This window comes from Perca flavescens, chromosome 9, assembly GCF_004354835.1.
Source record: "Perca flavescens isolate YP-PL-M2 chromosome 9, PFLA_1.0, whole genome shotgun sequence".
NCBI lineage: Eukaryota > Metazoa > Chordata > Actinopteri > Perciformes > Percidae > Perca > Perca flavescens.
Window position 1 is genome coordinate 24,916,843 of NC_041339.1, and position 23,511 is coordinate 24,940,353.

The window sequence follows — 23,511 nt, forward strand, 5'->3', positions numbered from 1 at the left end:
TTCAGCTCAAATGACTTTATTTGCAACCACATGCAGAGACTGATTTCTGATTCATTGTAGATTTTTACATAGCAGTTAATTATCTTTTCTTTATTGTTTTATGGTGTTCATTTTTGAATTATTAGAAAATAATCTGAATTGTTGTTCTTCTGTTTTTTTTAGCTGTTTTTTTTGTACTGCCGAACCAAGTCAATTGGCAGGAAATTATCACCCACCATTCTCCAACCTGCTGTTTTGTAAAATTAATACTTGGGTTTTGAAACTGAACAAACAATTTGTCACCTCTGGGACAATGTGTTTATATACACTACAGTAAATGATTATTAGATTAATAGAAAAAAATACTCTTAATTTATTGTGTAAATATTTGTTGGTAAGTCTTTGATTATGTTTGCACTTGTTTTTCTGAAGCCAAACAAAGAGCTTGTTTACCTCTTCAGAGGCCTTCAAACTAATGCATGTGTTTATGACCTCTTCCTGTTTGGCCTCACCTGGACTCTCCTTGAGGCCCGCAGTAAATCAAAAACATGTTTTGCTGCCAGAGTGTCTGGACTTTGATTCACACTCCGAGAACGTGATGGACAGGTATCCTCCTATCTCCATCCTGTCCGTACCACTCGCTGCTCAATGGGGAAATTACTTTTTTTTTGTTCTGTTAAAGAGCTGCTGGCCTCAAACTCTGTTTTCCTCTTGGGTTTCTCACTTTGGCTGCCCCCCTAGCAGCCAAATAATATAATCAATTAATGCTGCTTTAATGTCCTATCTTGTGCATCCACATCACATCCATCTTCCATGAAATGATCATTCTCCTTTGGCTCAGTTGTAGCATAAATTCCTCCCTAAATATATTGACTACAATTTCCAATAAAATAATATAAAATTTTATCAAAATTTCAATACTGGTCATAGGCCTACATGCCGTGTGGTGTCTGTATATAAAATGTATTATTTGTTTCCTGGCTTCTCATACATGGAAGCAAAGACTTACACTGCGAATGACGGTGCCAGTTCTCCATTACGGCAGCCGCCCCTTTTCTCTTCTGGTTTAAATGACTGGATGTTCAGCTCCCTTTGGTGCATTTGGAAGAAAATGTATGATTATTGCCGACAAAGTTTATAATGTGATAAGAGGAGAACACTGCAGGGTGTAGATCTTATATAGTTTATGTAGATAAAAGGTGTATTGATGGAGGTGATGTTGAAAAACAATAACTTTACAACCACAATGTAGGCAAATGGTTTCTTATCAAAACAGCCTTGAAAGCTGTTAAAAAGTTATAAAGTTAGGTCACTAAAAGGGATGATAAGTAGAGAGGCTGAACAGTCTGATTCTCAAACAAATGGCTGTTGAATATTATTTCTTTATGATGAATCAACTCTTTAAGGTATAAGGTTAAGCTTTATTGTTATTATACAATACAGGATTTGCACAATAAAATGCAGTTGTAGCCAGTCCATGCTAAACACAGAAATGTATAAATAAATATTCACCTATTTTAAAAAATTTGAATATAATAAAATAGAACAAAGTATATAAACGTAGCACTAAATGCTAATTAATTTTAATCATATTTATAAAGAATATATACAGTATAGCAACAAATAAGTCAATGTTCAAAGTTTGTTCTTGACTTTAGAAACAACAGCTACAGAACAACTGACCTAACGATCCATTTAGGAGCTGTTCTGGAGCTAAATCAGCTTGAAAACTATTAGATTAAATTTGGAAATGAACGGTGCTAGTTTCAGGATAAGATTAGTGTTTTATGTTAAACTGAAAATAATATCAGAGAATGTCCTAACAAATAGCCTATAGTAATCCTGGTGTGTCATATGGGGTGGATGCCTGTATTGATGGTTTGTATCTTTGTGTGTGTGCGTGTGTGTGTTTGTGTGTAGACATATATGAGATATTTTGTTTTCATATCACGTCACTTCTATACTTGGTCCAGTAAATTACTAATTTAAACTAAACTGTTTAAATTAGAATGATATGACTGTAGATGTATTTCTCATGCTCCCTTATTTTTGAATTTTAAAAGTCAAGCAGGGGTGTTCATGTCTCTTGGGTCTGTAACCCTCTGGACCAGAGTTCAGGCCGACCTGCAGGAAGGAGAAGCCATAAAATGTCTCAATGCTTCCAACTAAATGCAGCTTCCTCCATCTGTGTGTTCCATCAGAAAACTGTCCCCGTCCTCGACTACTGCACGCTTGTCATGGTGCTGTAGGTCTACTTTCAGTGTTTAAGCAGCTCAATAGCAGCAGTCATACCAGGAAGCATAATTAAATATTTTAAAGTGGCATTAAAATTGTGGCGGAATTTTTAAACATTTACTTACTGTAGGTAAAAATAACAATGCCGTTATTTAAAAATGTTCTATCACAAGGTAAAAAATAAAACTTTCCCTCGTAAAAGTAGAGAGGTACTAATTATATTATTAAGTAATAACCACAGATTGTCGCCACTGTTGCACTAAATACTTTCTTTGGGCAATTACTGGAATTGTAAATTATAGAGTGTGGTCTAGACCTACTCTATCTGTAAAGTGTCTTGAGATTACTCTTATGATTTGATACTGTAAATACAATTTTAATAAATTTAATAGATTGTCTCAAATAAGGATGTAGTCTCTGACGTCACTCATAGGTTTCTGAAGAGAAATGAAGCTCAAAGTGGGCGGCTCCCTGTGGCTTCAATTCAGCCGGCAAAGAGGGCAAAGAGGTGGAGCGTGGATGGATTTTAGGTGGCTGAAAAAAGTGTACAATCTATGCTCGCCTCCTGTAACGGCAGCCATCTGTCACTCAAAGCGGCCATTAAGCTGTAAACACATCAACTGACATATCTACTCCTTATAAAGTCGTTATGGAAAATGTGTTAAACTGTTGCTTTTTTACACATCCAGCAATTACAGAGAAATATTATCATTCATTTGAAGTTGTGTTTCTTACCTGATTAATCTAAGTCCAATATTTATTGTAACAAAACATTGCCGGTGCTACACAGTTACTTTACACTGTTTTGTCCTGCCTTGGTTGCACCAGATTGTTGTGGTCTGCAGAAGCGCAGAGAACTCTCTCTTTTTTACTCCAATATTTAGTCTTCTATTTTTGGTCTCCACCAACTCCTCAGGGAAATATCTGGCTCTTCACCATAACTCTTCTTATCCTGTGTCTTGTAGTATGTCATACAAAAGTCATAAAAAGTATAGTAATAAAAAAATGTTGTCCTCTCCTGTGTGTGTTTATTGGTTTGATCAGCCAATATATAAGTGTCCCTCATGTCTCATTTTAGTAGGAATGTTAGATGAGTTAACAACTTGTTAACTTGTTTTGTTAGCCTTATTTTTCAGTAGAGTTATATTTAGTTGACCTATTTTAAGGGCCATATAATTATTTGCCTTTCTTTGCTTAGACAATATTTATTTTGGGAAAATAACCCAAACTTTCTGAGCTTTAAGCCTGTGTCCCCGTGTTCCTTGACTGCTTGGTCCACGAGTCGTAAAAAAGTCATAGTATAGTTTGTTATAAAAAAGTCTTAGTATAGTATGTCATAAAATGTCATAGTATAGTATCTCATAAAAAGTCACAGTATAGTATGTCATAAAAAGTAATAAAGCAATCATAGTATAGTATGTCATTAAAAGTCATAAAAAAGTTATAGTATAGTATGTCATAAGAAATCATAAAAGTCATAGAATAATATATCATAAAAGGTCAAAGAAGTCATAGGATAGTTTGTCTTAAAAAGTAACAAAAAAGTCATGATATAGTTTGTCATAAAAAGTAATAAAGAAATCATAGTATAGTATGTCATTAAAAGTCATAAAAAAGTTATAGTATAGTATGTCATAAACAAATCATTGTATAGAACGTCATAAAACATAGTATAGTATGTCAAAAGAAATCATAAAAAGTCATAGTATAGTATGTCAAAAAAAATCATAAAAAGTCATAGTATAGTATGTCATAAAAATCATAAAAAGTCTAGTATGGTATGTTACTTTTTTATCATCATAAAAAGTTATAGTATAGTATGTCAGAAAAAAGTCATAGTATAGTATGTCAGAAAAAGTCATAGTGTAGTATATCATAAAAAGTCATAGTATGGTATGTCATGAAAAATCATAAAAAGTTATGGTATAGTATGTCATAAGAAATCATAGTATAGAACGTCATAAAAAGTCGTAGTGATATATATCATAAAAAATCCAAAAGTCAGAATAATATATCATAAAAGGTCGAAGAAGGCATAGGATAGTATGTCTTAAAAAGTAACAAAAAAGTCATGGTATAGTATGTCATAAAAAGTCATAGTATGGTATATTACTTTTTTATGATCATAAAAAGTTATAGTATAGTATGTCAGAAAAAAGTCATAGTATAGTATATCATACAAAATCATAAAAAGTCATATAATATATCATTAAAGGTCAAAGAAGTCATAGTATAGTATAGTATGTCATTAAAAAGTCACAGTATAGAACTTCATAAAAAGTCACAGTGTAGTATGCCATAAAAAAATCATAAAAAAGTCATAGAATAATATATCATAAAAGGTCAAAGAAGTCATAGTATAATAGCTCATAAAAAGTCATAATATAGTATGTCATAAAAAGTCATAGAAAAGTCACAGTATAGAATGTCATAAAATGTAATAAGGAAATCATACTATAGTATGTCATTAAAAGTTATAGTATAGTATGTCATAAAAAAGTCATAAAACGTCATGATATAGTATGTCATAAAAAAATCATAGTAGAGAACGTCATAAAAAGTGATAGTGTAGTATGTCATAAAAAATCATAAAAAGTCATAGAATAATATATTTAAAAGGTAAAAGAAGTCATTGGATAGTATTTCTTAAAAAGTAACAAAAAAAGTCATGGTATAGTATGTCATAAAAAGTCATAAAAAAGTCATAGTATAGTATGTCATAAAAGGTCATAGCGTAGTATGTCATAAAAATCATAAAACGTTATAGTATAGTATGTCATAAAAAATCATAAAAAAGTCATAGAATAATATATCATAAAAGGTCAAAGAAGTCATAGTATATCTCATAAAAAGTCATAGAAAAGTCACAGTATAGAATGTCATACAAGTAATAAAGAAATCATAGTATAGTATGCCATTAAAAGTCATAAAAAGTTATAGTAGAATATGTCAAATCATAACAACATAATATAGTATGTCATAAAAGTAACAAAAAGTCATAGTATAGTATGTCATTAAATAATCATAAAAAGTCATAGTATGGTATGTCAGGAAAAATCATAAAACGTCATGGTATAGTATGTTATAAAAAGAATCATAAAAAAGTCATAGAATAATATATCATAAAAGGTCAAAGAAGTCATAGGATAGTATGTCTTAAAAAGTAACAAAAAAGTCATGGTATAGTGTGTCTTAAAAAGTCATAGTATAGTATGTCAAAAAAATCATAAAAAGTCATAGTATAGTATGTCATAAAAAATCATAAAACGTCATGGTATAGTATGTCATAAAAAGAATCATAAAAAAGTCATAGAATAATATATCATAAAAGGTCAAAGAAGTCATAGGATAGTATGTCTTAAAAAGTAACAAAAAAGTCATGGTATAGTGTGTCTTAAAAAGTCATAGTATAGTATGTCAAAAAAATCATAAAAAGTCATAGTATAGTATGTCATAAAAAATCATAAAAAGTCTAGTATGGTATGTTACTTTTTTATCATTATAAAATGTATGTCAGAAAAAAGTCATAGTATGTCATAAAAAATCATAAAAAGTTATGGTATAGAATGTCATAAGAAATCATAGTATAGAACATCATAAAAAGTCGTAGTGTAGTATATCATAAAAAATCCAAAAGTCAGAATAATATATCATAAAAGGTCAAAGAAGGCATAGGATAGTATGTCTTAAAAAGTAACAAAAACGTCATGGTATAGTATGTCATAAAAAGTCATAAAAACGTCATAGTATAGTATGTCATAAAAAGTAATAGTATGGTATATTACTTTTTTATGATCATAAAACGTTATAGTATAGTATGTCAGAAAAAAGTCATAGAATAGTATATCAGACAAAATCATAAAAAGTCATATAATATATCATTAAAGGTTAAAGAAGTCATAGTATAGTATGTCATTAAAAAGTCATAGTATAGTATGTCATAAAAAAATCATAGTATAGAACGTCATAAAAAGTCACAGTGTAGTATATCATAAAAAAAAATCATAAAAGGTTGTAGTATAGTATGTCATAAAAAAATCATAAAAAAGTCATAGAATAATATATCATAAAAAGTCAAAGAAGTCATAGTATAATAGCTCATAAAGTCATAGTATAGTATGTCATAAAAAGTCATAGAAAAGTCACAGTATAGAACATCATAAAATGTAATAAAGAAATCATACTATAGTATGTCATTAAAAGTCAAAAAGTTATAGTATAGTATGTCATAAAAATCGTAAAAACTTAATATAGTATGTCATAAAAAAGTCATAAAAAGTCATGGTATAGTATGTCATAAAAAAATCATAGTAGAGAAAGTCATAAAAAATCATAAAAAGTCGTAGAATAATATATCATAAAAGGTCAAATAAGTCATTGGATAGTATGTCTTAAAAAGTAACAAAAAAGTCATGGTATAGTATGTCATAAAAAATCATAAAAAAGTCATAGTATAGTATGTCATAAAAAGTCATAGCGTAATATGTCATAAAAATCATAAAAAGTTATAGCATAGTATGTCATAAAAAATCATAAAAAAGTAATAGAATAATAATTCATAAAAGGTAAAAAGAAGTCATAGTATAATATCTCATAAAAAGTCATAGAAAAGTCACAGTATAGAATGTCATAACAAGTAATAAAGAAATCACAGTATAATATGCCATTAAAAGTCATAAAAAGTTATAGTAGAGTATGTCATACAAATCATAACAACGTAATATAGTATGTCATAAAAGTAACAAAGAAGTCATAGGATAGTATGTCATTAAAAAATCATAAAAAGTCATGGTATAGTGTGTCATAAAAAGTCATAAAAAAGTCAAGGTATATTATGTCATAAAAACTCATAAAAAAGTCATAGAATAATATATCATAAAAGGTCAAAGAAGTCATAGTATAATATCTCATAAAAAGTCATAGCACAGTATGTCATAAAAAGTCATAGAAAAGTCACAGTATAGAATGTCATAAAAAGTAATAAAGAAATCATAGTATAGTATGCCTTTAAAAGTCATAAAGGTTATAGTACAGTATGTCATAAAAATCATAGCAACATAATATAGTATGTCATAAAAGTCATAAAAAAGTCATAGTATAGTATGTCATAAAAAATCATAGTATAGAACGTAATAAAAAGTCATAGTGTAGTCTGTCATAAAAATCATAAAATGTTATGGTATAGCATGTCAGAAAAAAGTCATAGTATAGTATGTCAGAAAAAATCATAAAAGGTCATAGAATAATATATCACAAAAGGTCAAAGAAGTCATACAGTAGTATAATAGCTCATAAAAAGTCATTAAAAAGTCCTAGTATAGTATGTCATTAAAAGCCATAGTGTAGTATGTCATAACAAAATCATAAAAAGTCATAGAATAATATATCATAAAAGGTCAAAGAAGTCATAGGTTAGTATGTCTTAAAAAGTAACAAAGAAGTCATAGGATAGTATGTCATTAAAAAAATCATAAAAAGTCATAGTATAGTATGTCATGAAAAATCATAAAATGTCATGGTATATTATGTCATAAAAAATCAAAAAATGTCACAGTATAGTATGTCATTAAAAAATCATAAAAAGTCATAGTATGGTATGTCATGAAAAATCATAAAACGTCATGGTATAGTATTTCATGAAAAGTCATAAAATGTTATAGCATAGTATGTCATAAAAATCATAAAAAGACAGTATGGTATGTCATGAAAAATCATAAAAAGTTATAGTAAAGTATGTCAGAAAAAAGTCATAGTATGTCAGAAAAATCATAAAAAAAAGTCATAGAATAATATATCATAACAGGTCAAAGAAGTTATAGCATAGTAGGTCTTAAAAAGTAACAAAAAAGTCATAGTATAATATGTCATAAAAAAGTCATGAAAAGTCATAGTATATATGTTATAAAAAGTCATAGTATAGTAGGGCTGGGCGATATGGAGAAAATCAATTATCACGATATTTTTGACCAAATACCTCGATATCGATACCGCAACGATATGCTAGTGTTGACTATTGGTGCTTTCACAAAATATTTACACAATGAAATTTTTGATAAATAATCATCAGTAATGTGGATATAATAACTAAGTGGGTAAAGGCAAACAATAGAACAGTTACAACAGTCTGGTAAGCTCAGAAAATGACATCACTTTACTGTAATGCAGCCTTTAAAACCAGGAAAAGACACCACTTATGTCATGTTACGATATCCAATATCTAAGACGATATCTAGTCTCATATCACGATATTGATATAATATCGATATATTGCCCAGCTCTATAGTATAGTATGTCATAAAAAATTATATGATGTAAACACAAATCATCACTAGCAGTAGTGATGATTTCTTATTACTTAAAATCAAGCATGAGTTACAAATATAGTCATAGTCATTTTTTGTAGCCTGTTGAGTTGGTTTAAGAGGTTTAAGGTTTAATATTTGAGGTTTAAGAGGTACAACAATCCTCCTGAAAACTGCCATCAAACTGAAACAACAGCGTCCTCAGCTGTTGGTAGGCAGATAATGCACTTTATGAGGCTTCACGGTAGGCTCAGCTGTTTACTTCCATACTAACACGTGGTGTCTTAACTGTGACTAGACCGTAAAACATCTCAAACAAGCGTTGGTTGCCTTTAATATGAACAGATTGGTAGAATCACATATTAGATATAGCCTATTCTAAACTATGTGCTGAAAAACAAAAGAAAACAGTAGGCTACTATCGTTTTGACATCGTTCCTGGAAAACCGCTGTAGGCTAATATGTGGGTCGATCGACATTTGTAGCATGCGGCCTGGCCATGACCGAATAAGCATTTTGGAATTGTTGTCACTTTGTTTGGCGCCGTTTGAACAAACGAACAAGCCCTAACGTTACTGTCTATGGTCGTAACCACCCAGAGGCTCTGGATCTTGTTCCTCATTTGAGGATTCAGCTGTCAGTCATTGATTCGGTCGAACTGTAATCAGTGGCAAACTCAAGAAAGCTGCGTCAAAATCAACAGTTAGACAAGAAATGACCGTTTCAGACATGATCCTGCCTTCAAAATAAAAGCACAGAATGAAAGATTCTATAATGTAGCCTGTTATAGTGTATACAAAAACAAAAATACTTTACATACAACCTTACTATTTGTCTTGGCATAAAGAAGTCTACAATTATTGTTACATTCCTGGACAATGCCACAAATGGACATGTATTTAAATGACAGTGCATGTTTTTTGTCCATTTATTATGTAAAATAGATAAGGCAGCTCACTGATGTTGGTTTATTTAGTTTAGTTGTGAATGAAGTAAATAAAGCACATAACCAAACACAGATCCAACAGAAATTGAAAACTGAAAAAGTAATGTTTTTATTAAGACAAATCCGAATCTGCTTTATTGGCCATGTATGTGTATACAAACAAAATATTTGACTGTTTTCTCTTTTTTTTTTTAAATCAAATTTTTTATTTTTATATTTTTAAACACATAGAATAGAAAAACACAATTTAACAGGAACAAAAACTCTCCCACCCCCCACCCTCCACCCTCCACCCTCTGCGGTCTCGAGGAAAGAAAAACAAATAAACAAAAAACCAAAAAACCAAAACAGAAATCACACCTTTCCTAGTCACTCTCCTCTAATTCTTGTTTAGGACTGATACTTGTGCTGCTGTGTTTTTCCATAGGTCTATAGTCAATGACTTGGCTTTTGTTTGCTCAAGAGCACTGGACAGTGCCCAGGAGGTGAACTGGCATCTCTCCAGCTACCAATCCACACTTGGTAATTTGGTCTGTACTGGGACTTGAACCAGCGACCCTCTGGTTCCCAACCCAAGTTCCTATGGACTGAGGTACTGCCACCCAACAATGACCGACAACATACAATGTCTATTACAAGTCAAGTGTCAAATTACTAGATTACTTTAGGCTATAAGTGGCTGGTTATGTACAGTATACACATGTATATATGTCTATTTACAGTAGGCTAATAGAAAACAGAAAAACAAAAACAATACAACGTTCAAAATTGGCGTTTTATTTTGAAATCTTTAACCGGAAAACGTATTTTACATGTTACGTAACTTGACATCAGTCAGAGGGGTAGGAGTTGTTTTATTTTTTTTTTTCCATCTTCTCCTCCTCCTTAACTTTTCTTACCTTCTCCCGAAAGTCATGACAAGTCTCAGTGAGACTGGACGGAGAGAAGCCAGAAGGTAAGAAACAGCCCTAGGGAACGATTAACACACATGATACTGATACGTATTGATTAGCTGATTATTGCCTGACTGATCAACTCCGTTAACCGACAAAACGATTTACGCTGCGTGTGTTCCTCAAAGTGTAACGGTGAATTATTGATCACACCTAATGTAATTGTCTCCACAACGCCATTAGAAAGACTTGGAAAGCTTTATTATGGTTGGCTGGAGTAAATCTGTGTTTTTGATGCTCTTTTATTTTTCACAAATTTTATTTAAGAATCACCCAACCAAAGGTCCTTTTCTAAACGTAACATTAAAAAAAAAAAACTGGTGATTTGGGGTGTCATACTCTTAAAAAAGAAACGTGATTAATAGTTTTAGATCAGAATCAGAAAATAATGTATTGCCAAGTAAGTAGGCCTAACACTTACTAGGAATTTGCCTTGGTTGGTCCATACATGAACATATTAATAGATAAGCCTATTGATATTCTTAACATAGTTATGCTTTTCTGCTCTTTAATCTTTGATGTTGATGTTAAAGCAGTTTTAGACACAGTATTGTGCGTTTTGTGATCATACTTTTGTTGCTCCACAAATCAGTACATGCATCTTTAAAAACTCCTTTTCTTTGTCTTTCTTTTGATTTTGTTTTGTGTACACAAACTCAGCTTGTTCTTAAAACATCCTGGTTCTCTGTCTATTTTATCTTCCTGTTTCCCCTTTTTCCTTCTCTTTCTCCCAAAAAGCACTAGGCCTATTGTTTTGGAAAGTGTTTGATAAAAAAAGTTTGTTTGCTTGCTGGTAGAGAGCAGATACACCACAAATATCTCTTAGATTCAGTTGTGGATGAGGCTATTAAATGGGATGGAAATCCCCCCCCCACCTCCCCTACTGTCAGAAGTCTTAAACGTCTCTCTCCCCCTTACTCAGATGCAGAAACATCTGAGTAAAATATGGTCACTCCCCTTCCCAAGGGGTTGTGGAACGGTATTCTGGGAAACTCCTATACAGTCATTTAAACATTTTTTATTACTGTAACAAGGATCTTTGCCTAACCTTAACCAAGTGTTTAGTTGCCTAACCTTAAAGCTGCTATAATCTATATTCTTTGATAATAACAACATATCAAATGACAATGTGTCAAATTATCACGTGAATCTGCAGCTCCCCTCAGCTTTTACAACAAGTTCTAATCGTTGTTCAGCTCTCACTGTTCTCATAGTTTCATTTCCAGCTGCAGCAGGCAGCTGTTTTCAGCAAAAAGCTCTAAATAGCCGCTGTACGCTACCTGCTCAGCATCAAACCGCAGACAGACAGAGAATAGCTAGTGAACATAATGGAGCATTTTGCAGCTAAATAGACAGATATTTCCCTCAGGAGTTGGTGGAGACCAAACACAGAGCTAAAAGAGAATGAATATTGAACGTTGGATGTTAACAAGCGATGTGATTGAAATCTCGGATTACAGGAGGGTGAAAGGGTTTGTTACTGTAAACGAAAGCTGCACATTCAACTTTAACCACAATTTTGAAAGAGTGTCCAGTTTGATAAATGATGATGGTTGCTACTGGTTGGGAGAAGTAATGAAGTTTAGTTTTCTTGTTTATGATTGAGTTTTAATGATTTTGATAGTAACCATAGAAAATCTATTGTCTGGTTTGGGAATATTCATGTGAAGGATGTGGAACAAACTGATTGGATAGAAGGCTAAAGAGAAACAATGAATGTTTATTTGCTTAAGTTTGGAATGTCAGGATGCGGGGGCCTTTTTGTTGAACTTCCACTTTGGCGTCTTCTTGTAAAATGAAACACATTAAAGCTAGAGTTTAAACTTTTAATGCAGTTTTAAATTGGATGCAGACAACTGTAGTTTGTCATTTTAGATGAAGGTTGTTTCTTAATGTTTTTTTTTAAACATTCTAAGGCAAATACATTTGCTAAATTGATAACCACGAGACAATCAGCTGCATAAGAATGAGACGTGTAAGCAGAAACTGACCTTTTTAAATTGGTGTTAATCTCTTTAACAAGTTCCTGTCTCTCTCAGGGGAAACTGTCTTTCTGCAACAGGACTCTGGGGTTTGACTTACTGCTGTCGCCTCAAAAATAGATTCGTTGGAAGTGTCAGTGTTACACTCTGATACTCTGTATTTCCTCTCCTGGTCCCGTTATGTTTTTCTTTTTATACACACTTTGCGCCAAATGCATGTTTTCTCGCCTTGTTTACACCTTTAGAACAGTCTATTTAATTAAATCTGAATTCAATTTTGGGTGTGTGCTCATACTTATGAGCCTGATAAGATGCGTGCTGTCGTATTTTTAGCTCTATTACGAGTGGTTTTAATTTTAGCGCCTCAAGACTGTGAGTTCTCTGTGCACTGCAGTGACATGATGAGCGAAGAGAAAGCTGGACTCATGGTTAAGATGACAGTGTTCTACAGTTAGAAACAAAATAGGCGTAATACTCAAAAGATGTCATAACTCCTGGAGAATTATCGTGGCTGCAGCTATAATATATTTTGTCACAACAATCGCAAAGTAAACTGTAGAAACGCAGCGTTCGCATTACAAAGTAATGCACCAGGAAAGTGCGCTTGAGGAGGGATCTTGAGCCTGTACTGTCGTTTATTTGTTATTGAAGCTGATACCCACTGATTAAAATCACAACAATAATTCACGGAGAGTTTAAACATTAATTCTCTGCTGCTCTATACAAGTATGTGGTTTGTTTACTTTTTACTGTTTTAAAGTTAAAGCTTTTTTTTTTTTTTTTTTTCTCAGGCAACATTTAGTTTTAAGTGTCAGGGCTGCGTGGAACCTGATAGCAGGGGGTTTTCATCATAATTAGCAGGCATCCAGGCTTTGAAAATGGAAATTACCACTTTCAGCTTCACGCCAAATCCTCTGATTGGAGTGGCTTTCCAAATTGTCCTTGAAAAGAGGAGAAGCTCTTTAGAAGTTCATTGTGTTTGAGAGACGCAGCTGCGAGTTTTCTAAATGTAGCTTTAGTTTGTCTGTAGTTTTTTTTTTTTTGTCTGTTTTTTTTTTTTTTTGTAGCAGAGACCATGTACAACAATGGCTCCAGAGTTGGCTTCAAGCTGGACAGGAAGTACTGAGCAATTACAATAAGAGACAACTGTACACAGCCAAATGTAATAAACAGGAATTAAACAAATATTTAATAATAAAACAAAGGCAGTTGTGTTGTGTCGTCTTGTTCTTGGTAGCTGGTAGACCCTTTTATACTCTCATAATATAATTTGCCCCGTTAGTCTCGAGATGGTGATTTATGAAACCTCAATTTAGGTGTTTTTTTGAAAAGACTTTTGCAGATTGAGTTTGAATTTAATAGTTATCTCGAGATATTGGCCATGTTTCAAACTGTCGCAAGATGACAGAATCATGGTTTTGCAGCAATGTAACTTAATTACAGCTAATAATGTGAATTTAGTTGTCTGATTATTTTCATCATAAAGTCCTTCCGCTTGGCCTTTTGAATAAATTAAATCAGCTGTGATCGCTCCTGTTGGACATTTATATAATTCTGTCCAGCTATTAGATTGGGACAGACTCTTGAGTTAACTGAGACACTGAAAAACTTAATTATCTTAAAAGAAAAAGATATTTCAGTTGTGATTGTGAGAAAATAGCATTTGATCTTCTGAGATGACTTGTGATTACTTCTCAAAAATGAATATGAGCATCTCAGAATCACATTCATTATATCTTGATAAGGGCGAGTTGTGACAGGAGAAAAACAGATGTAGACGTCCAGATAATGAAATACTTAAATTGTAATCTCAGGATAACAGACCACCCTTATGTTCTGTAGTTTTATTTACAGCTTGAAAATTAGTCAAAGGTTGTCTCTCTGAATGGATCTATACAGTCAGCTCTCGCCTGAGCCTCAGGATCTCTCATTTCGAGCTCTGAGGCGGTGCAACCTCATGAATAGTTTAGTAAAGAATGAAAAGGTTATTAAAGGACAAAGCTGCCGATATTCATTAGTTAAATTCATTGTCAAAACCAGCAATTTCCAGACTACCCTACCTTGTCTGCCCCAAACCCCACTGGTTTCTACCAAAGAGAGTCTTCAAAGAACAAGTCACAAATATATTGTTTCATTAAAAACAAAAAAAAAAGGTTAAATAGTTTCTAAAACAGCAGTAGTTTTTAACTCATTTTATTCAAACAGGAGTAAATAATGTAATTAATGAAATAATTTCCCTGAGGGGCTCAATAAAGTATTCTGATTCTTAAATTTGTGCTTTTCTTGGGGACTATTTTCAGCCATGGATTAATACACATGTCTTGCTCTAGAGTATTCACAGCAGCAGGTATTCAAAATAAACTACAGTGACCATGTTCATCCTAATGAAGGAAAATGTGCCCAAGTGCAACAGTAGTACTGCTCATTGATTTGTTTAAAAAAATAGCTTTTAGACAACAACAGAGCTCCATGGCACAGAAAAATACGATGCATCAGGTTTTGGCTACACAGAATATACTTTTTAGTGGGATCAATTCATTGTTTTTGGTTTTGGTCTTTGCACATGATTTATTTACATTAAGAAAAACACAGAATATAACCAGATTTACTGTATCCTTTTAAAATGTTGCAAATCCCTGTAGGCTATATAATGTTTGATCTGTATGGTCTATTGGTTATGAAGAGTTTGCACTCATCTGCCTACGAACAACCGGTCATACTCTCTTATGAAATGGTAAAACAAAACTGGACTATAATAAGACTGTTAGTGAGTGTCTACCACTGTGGTCTAATCAGACGCTCCTCCCTCTGCTATCTCCACTGCCTGAGAAACACTGAATGAAAAACATAAGGCTAAAAATACCAACGTTAACTCAAGTACTTGGGCAGAGCTTGGGAGAGAGGCACTGATCAAACTGTGTGCACTAACATCAGAGTGGGAAAACACCAAACTAACCAATCACTGCTGCATTTTGGTTTATCTGGTGAAGACACTGATCACGATTTACATGTTGTGATAGTTGACCCTAAAAAGCTTTTTGGCTGGTGAAATGGCAAAAGTGGCAGACTGGTTTGACTCTTGTGGCATGTGCAACAAAAATGTCCGACTCTCGCTCTGCCTGAACTGACCACTTCTCTCTGTGGAAGAATGAAACCACGACTGCTTTTGGAAAACTTCCTGCATGTCACTGTGATGCCACAAACCTTTTGAACCCAATTTTCATTTTTGGATCAAACAAGGATTGTGTGCTACTGAAAAGTTTGTTGTTGTACTCAAACTTTCTCTGACGCTGATTGGTTCGGTAAGCTGGTAGTTCGGACACAACAGCATAATTACTTGAAGCCTGACAAGATAGATTTTTGCTATCTGATCCGGCGCTTCTCGCGTGATCTCGTAATATCACGAGAATCCAGCTGCCGTGCAAGGTGCGTGGCCTTGAGCTCCAGTTGTCAAATTGGTTTCCCAGCTCAGAGATCACCTCTGGTCACTGGCTTATAAGAGAAGAAATGTTGTGTTTAGCAATGAATGACACTGACCTGTTCAGTTCCCACTGCAAGATGAAAACAATATTTTACAGCCTAATTTTTTCCTTTTTTATATTCCTGTCTTTTGTTTAACAGTTTCTTATCCTTTTTCTCTTCTTTCTTGTTTTGTACTCTCTTTTGCTAATTTCTAATTTTGTAAAGCATTCTGTAAAAAGCTTTTTTAGCAAAATGCTTTAGAATACTGGTTCATGTGGCCAGGTTGGTTCAGTGGGTAGAGCAGGCGCACATATACCGAGAGGTTTATGCCTCGACGCATAGGTCCAGGGTTCGAATCAGACCTGTGATGATTTCCTGCACTTCTCCCCCCTCTCTCTCCCCCCTTTCTCACCTAGCTGTCCTGTCAAATTAAAGGTGGAAAAGCCCCCCAAAAATAATCTTTAAAATACTGGTTCATTTCTAATAGAGTGCTCTTTAAATGTTGTAACTGTCTTTATTAATGGTTAATAAATCATTTACTACTCCTTTACAATTCAGTTATAAGCCATGAGAATAACTTTTTGGTGAAAAATCTATGTAGCTGGTTTGTCATTAAAGATAATTTTTTGGGATATTTCCACCTTTTAATGGACATGACAGCTAGGTGAGAAAGGAAATCACCACAGGTCGGACTCAAACCTGGACCTCTGCGTCAAGGCATAAAACTCTATGCATATGTGTGCCTGCTCTACCAACTGAGCTAACCCAGTGGCCACTGGTTTGTCATTAATAGTCAAGTCTTTAATAAAGGATTGAGAGTTTTTGCACTTTTTAATAAGCCATCAAGTCTGCGGTTATAATTGTAAATACATTATTAATAAATCTCTCAAAGGTAGGGCTGGGAATTGTTAAAAAATAATTGATACCGATACCAATACCGTGACTTCAATACCAGTTCCCAAACAATACTTTTTTCGATACCAATTTTGTAAAAAAAACTAACAAAATTACAACATTACAGCACAAATCTTTTTATTTATTTTACAGCTCCTACTACATGAGCCTGTCTCTGTGTAACATAGAGTTTTCCCTGCGTGTCTCTGCGACCTGTAACGTTAGACAGCCTATTACAGACATGATTAGAGCTTGGTAGAAGCATGCTGCATGCTTTTTGGCTCACTGGCACTGATGAGATTTACTCCTAGGTATTGAAATTGGGTATTGAATGACCAGGCATTTTTTGATACTCGATGCTTTAGAGGCAATTCGGTTGGGGCCTGAAAAGTATTGAAATCGTTACCCAGCCCTACTCAAAGGTTTCTCTTTTTTACTACACCAAAAGCACATGTTTGTAAGTCAGTTGGTTTTGGTCCAGATGCTCTACAGCAATGGGTAGTCTACCTGATGGACTAAAGAGCTAAAAAAAAAAAAAAAAAAAAAAACTAAAATTAAGTGTTCTGATGGAGCAGACTCAACACAACTTGACAACCTAAAAGTTGATTGTTATTGTTTATAACTCATCTATGAACCTTTTCGTAAGTGGCACCAAAATAGCGAAAAAACGATACATAAAACAAGGAGGTAAACAACTTGTGTTATATATATATATATATATATATATATATATATATATATATATATATATATATATATATATATATATATATATAAAAACGTAACCGATGAGGCAACATAAGAAGAGTGAGCAAAAGCCAAATTTTATGAAAGAAGGATTCTCCTTTTGCAATTTGGGTGAGATCACTCTGCAGATTGTCTCGGGGTCAGCTGCATGGCATTGATATGTTCAATTAAGTTTCGTGATGCCTGGCAGACATCAGATTGCCTCTCGGGAATAATGAGCGGCCCAAATCTGAGAAGCTAACTGAATCAGTGCCCGATGGAAAACTAAATTAGAGCCCACAAACATGTATTTTCCACAGCAGCAGCTCCATGTTGATGAAGGTGTGTTCGCAGGAGCTTTGGGAGACATTTTAAAGACCTACGTACACCCAGTGCCTTGTCATTACCCCAACGCTCTCCATCAAAGAGATGCTGAACTGGTATAATTTCCACCAGTGAAGGAAATAACATGATAATAGTCACATATTTCAGTTGTTTCTGGGCAGAAAGCTGCTGACATCTGGTCCTGTTCTGTAGTTATGAGAATCAAACATCTGGAGACTCCAGTTGCTACTGTTGTAAAAGAGATATATGGGTCAGTCTTAAACACAAATCTGTGGACCGGAGATACATTAAGATGGTGTATATTTTAGTTATTTAATTGGCTAGAAAACAAAGAGCTGAAATGATTAGAGAAAAAGGAAATATGCGAAAAGAGACAAATGTGTAAATGGAAAAATCAGTTGAGAAAAAAGGCTTTTCTTGTGTATTTAAAAAAGCTTCTACAACGGTTCAGTTTGTCATGTTGGGGAAACAGCCTGGAGAGTTTGTCTCACCACGGAAGGAAAAATAAGGTGTTTTGGTCCAACATGCAATGTGACATCAGAGCTTGAAAGTGGCTAATTAGGGAAAACTCGATTTGTGAGCGCTGCTTTGTTTCAGGGAGGGGCAGCCAGCCATCAGCCATGAGAACACTTCATTCTAAGCTGACTAGATGCTGCTGCTGGGATACATAAAGAAACGTATAATGTTGCTATTCCAAGAATTCAATCATGTCCAGTCCGGTCATTTGGTTCTGTGGTCGCCCATGTTTGAAAATTTACTGGATGAAAAACCATAATGCAGTTTTAACAACAGATACAGAAAGTTGTTACTGGCAAGAGACATACTTTTAAAATTGTGTTTTTTAAAGGATATTTTTTTAAAGTTACTTAGTGTTTCTTTGCTGAGTTGCAGTGAGGGATAGGAACACAAAATGGGATTTTTGTACTAAAAGAACTTTAAAAGATAACCAACTTGATTTGACAAACTCAGCTTCAGATATCTGCTGAATGTGTTTTTGCTCAGAACTGAAAGGACTATGGATTTTGCCCCAATTTCAGCAATGAATATCTCTTTCAATGTACATGTATGGGCATGTGAGTATTGTATTTTTGTATTACACTTTGAAAAATGTGAACCTATCCTTTTGAGCACATTGATAAACGTAGGATATAAAATGGAGGCTTCAGGTGTGTTGTGGGCCTGAACTGATCCTGTTGTCATTGGCCAGTTTTCTGCATGACGATTATATGACCGGTTAGGATGTAATTCACAAAAAATTACAAAATTTAAGATGAAGCATGGTCAACTAATATGACGTGAGATTTAGTGGACTGAATCAAAGTGCATTTGGACGACAGTCGGACACCACAAACGGTCACCAATGAAAAAGGAACACTCTGCTGAGTTCAATGATACCCCAGACAAGTCTACGTCAAACGGGTCATAAATTGTGAAAGGGGGCGTGGCTAAGTCCTCAGGGGCGGGGCAAACCATCATCAATGAAAAAGGAACTCTCTGCTGAGTTCAATGATACCTCAACTGGTTCAAGTTATGGCCTTAGTACATGGGCATGGCTAGAGTATAGGAGGCAGCTCAGAATCACGTGTAGACTAGAGTGCGGATCGGGACGCATTTTTCTGTCCGAGCCCGGCCCGCGTCCGACAGAGCAGTAACCGGACCTGAGCCAAGCCCGACGGGCATTAAGATATTTATATCCGAGCCCGATACACAGTTAAAATCTCATTTTTTTTCTCATACTATTGACACATGTACGTTTGTTTGTGTGGAATGCCCGCTTTTATTAAGCAACTGTAGGAAGGCATTCAGAAATGTCAACAGATCGGCGCACACGGGGCAACAAGCGCATGTTAATAAGCGGTTTAATTTAAAATGTCCAATGTGTTAACCTTTCCTGCTTGCTTCGTTTCTGACCATGGTCAGACAACCAGGGGAAACTCGTTACCTCCAGTGTAACTTGGCTTTCAGTCTGGGGTATATTTCGGACACCGCACACACTGTGTACAAAACGTATTATTCCACTAACTCTGCTCCGGTCGCATCTACACGTCTGCTTCCTTATCTATCTCTCTTCTGCCCACTTTACACACACACACACACACACACACACACACACACACAGCTCTCTTAAAGGAGCCGCAGCACCATTTTACAACAAATGCCTTATTGCGCTGATGTGAGCCCGACCTGAACCCGAACATAATTTCTAAATATCTGTCCGAACCCGGCCCATCGGGTCCCGTCGGGCTCGGGTTGGATATCCATCCTCTAATGTAGACCACACATCAGTTTCATGTAAATCGGTGGATAATGTTTGTCATTTAAGGTTGATTTCCTGTTGCCAGCAGGGGGCGCTATGACTACGAGTCAATATTGGCCTGTAGATGTCCTCAGGCCTAGACCCTTGTCAATAAATTTCAGGCAGATTGGACAATATACGCTCGAAGTACAACAACTTTCTCGTTTATCGCTAAATACTCAAAATGTCCGCCACGCCCACACGGTTCGATGAAAAGTCTTGCTTTTAATAACTTTCGGTACGGTCTTGAGATTGCACTGCCACAATTAATAAATTATAATAATAATAATAATCATCTAATAATTCCTTCAGTTTCAATAGGGCCTCCGCTGTAGTCGAAGCTCGGGCCGTAACTAGAATGGCTCTCGGAGAGCACAGACCTCCGCCAAGGCTAATGGTCAATTTCCTGAGTCATCAGAGTTGTTTTTCTGACTGCGGTGTGTGGTTGAGCTTCAAGTCGTAATGTGGAAACAAAATGGATGCTACAAAGACGTGTTATACTTTATTTCTCAGAGCGTTTAACCAACACGTTGATAGCTGTTTCCATTATATGCATGACAACGAAGAGCAAAGGTACCAGATTGGTGAGCCATGAAATATGACCAGGAACAAATGTTTTGGATTTTTCTTACACCACATAAATACACGCTTCCACCAAGTTCCAAAAAAATCGGGCCAGCTGTTTTTCCGTAATCCTGCTGACAGACAAACTAACAAACCAACAAACTGAGCCAAAAAACAATTTCCTTGGCAGAGGTAACTCTTAAATCAGCACTTTTAACAATGATGTTGGCAAGTCTGATATGTCACTTGCTACTGACTTGTGAGTGCAAAACAAAATAGGCCCCATCCTTACAGGAAATAAGGTTACATGAACACAATGTCAGACTGAATGAATTACAGTTAAATTAAATGGCATTTCAGTCTGATTATCAGAATAAGAAAGTCAATAAAGTGGAAAAAGGTGTGACAGGCAACTCAAAGTATATCATCATGGAACACCTCAAATTAGTTGAATCTCAGATTGAGGAGATCTGACAGAGAAGGAAGTACAGTATTAAGTCACTGGATGAGTCTCCTCTCTTTATCCTTCATGAGAAGCTTTATGTCGAGACTTTAAACCAGAGCAGCTGCTTTTCAGCATCTGCAGATCCACTGTGGAGCCAGACTCTTTGTCTTAAAACTCACAAAGTGACAGACTTCCCCAGTGACTTTATTAAATTCACTTTGTGACATTTTGAACCTGGACACAGTCAGAAAAAGGCAGGGAGTGTACAGGGGGGTCTGGTGTGGAGAAAACAACGAGGCCTCACAAAACTTCTTCGAAAACAGCATCGCCACCAAATAGGCATAAAGCCTCATTGTGGAGGATGAATGTGCCTGATTGTGTTTGCTGGAGAATCTGGAAGGAAGAGGGAGGAGAAGCAGGAGGCATGTGATGTTTGAAGTCGACCTGATTGTGCTAAAAAAATGATTTTTATTTTTATCTGGATACAGCAGGACACACAAGATGTTAAAAATGTGACATCAATGTGTGATTAATGTTGAAGAAATGGGAGACAGGAAGTGGCAGAGTGTGTGTGTGTGTGTGTGTGTGTGTGTGTGTGTGTGTGTGTGTGTGTGTGTGTGTGTGTGTGTGTGTGTGTGTGTGTGTGTGTGTGTGTGTGTGTGTGTACAGAGGTAACAGTGTGTTATTGTGTGACACTTCAACACTTGAGTCTTCGGCTAAAAGTGCTAACGCGTTATCTTACCTCCCTGTGATGCATCATGTGATGTCGGCCTCTGTGCTGTTGTTGGCTTGTGTGTGTGTGTGTCACGCTGGCTCTATTTGTTCAGCTCTCAGTTTTTGCTTGTCCTCGCTACGGTGTTTTCCTGCTGCCTTCAGGAAGCAGCTTTCAGGACGGCCTGATGCGTTTCCTGGCAAGACCCCCCTCACCCCCCACACACACACCCCATTCCTACTGGGAGACAATGGGAGGTCTCCCACAGGGGCATGAAAGGGTTATGTGTGTCTGGTGATGAGGGGGATTTATTGGGGGAGTAGTGGGCTTCCCTTCAGGAAACTGCAGATTTATCCCAGCAGCAGAGAGGCCCTCCTGTGTGTGTGTGTGTGTGTGTGTGTGTGTGTGTGTGTGTGTGTGTGTGTGTGTGTGTGTGTGTGTGTGTGTGTGTGTGTGTGTGTGTGTGTGTGTGTGTGTGTGTGTGTGTGTGTGTGTGTGTGTGTGTGTGTGTGTGTGTGTACTTGTATTTCTATGTCTATGAGGCCTAAATATCCTCACAAGGATAAAGGCATGAAACAAATCTTAAATCTTAAAAGTAATTAAATTAGTAGTTGGATTAAGGTTTAAGATTAACAGGGACGAGAGTTGAAGTTTGTTAAGATGAACATTTGTGTTAATATGTTTCCTGTTTTAGAAAGCAACAAATAAGTCAATGTTAGAACAACTGACCTCAAGGTCTATTTAAGAGCTGTTCTGGAGCTAAATCATTTTGAAAACTATTATATTAAATTTGGAAAATTAACAGTGGATAAGATTTGTGTTTTATGTTAAACTGAAAATGAAATCAGTGAATGTCCTAACAGGTAGCCTATAGGTGTGTGTGTGTGTGTGTGTGTGTGTGTGTGTGTGTGTGTGTGTGTGTGTGTGTGTGTGTGTGTGTGTGTGTGTGTGTGTGTGTGTGTGTGTGTGTGTGTGTGTGTGTGTGTGTGTGTGTGTGTGTGTGTGTGTGTGTGTGTGTGTGTGTGAGAATGGTTTTTTTTTCTCATGTAAAACAGTCGGATAGTAAAAGTTGCTGTCAGTGAGAGAGGATGTCGGCTTTCACTCCCTCCTTGTCTGTCAGATTGACTTTTCTCAGGAAAAGGGTGGTGGGCGGTGAGGATGAGGTCACTGTTTCAAAACATGGCCCCCGAGCCTCGAACCAGCACATTTCCTTTTCCACTGAACGCAGGACAACTTTTCTTCTTCATAAGTCTGCTCTGGGACGATGTGGTACTTCTCCACTCACATGTTCCTACTGAACCCGAGAGGAAAAACTGTATCAATAACAAAGTGCTCTGTATTTGAGTGATTTTAGGAAACATTTTTGGTCACCAAAGTACTAATTCATCCAAGTTATATTTTATATAAATAAATGTTACTCCTGAATCTTCTTGCTACATACCAACTACCCCGGCTGCTTGAAGTCTGACTCACTCATCACTAAAGATTAGGGGGTGTTCCTCGTTTAACTAATGGTGGATTCGATTGCGGCTCTAAAAAAATCTGAGAACCTCAAACTGTAGTTGCTCCTATTGTGGCATTGAAGTCCCTGTTGATAAAAAAAGAAAAAGAAAGTCAAATCGTGGATTTGGAGAATCATGACACCCCTACTAACAATGATTCCCTTAAAT

General features: G+C 35.4%; 1 protein-coding gene across 1 annotated transcript in view; it reads left to right on the top strand.

The window, feature by feature from the left end:
- Positions 1-10,311: 10,311 nt before the first annotated feature.
- kank3 (KN motif and ankyrin repeat domains 3) overlaps positions 10,312-23,511 on the top strand; it is a 28,881-nt gene continuing 15,681 nt past the window's right edge. Inside the window, exon 1 of the mRNA XM_028587173.1 lies at positions 10,312-10,417. The gene's annotated coding sequence lies outside the window, so the exon portion shown is untranslated. The remainder of the gene's footprint in view (positions 10,418-23,511) is intronic.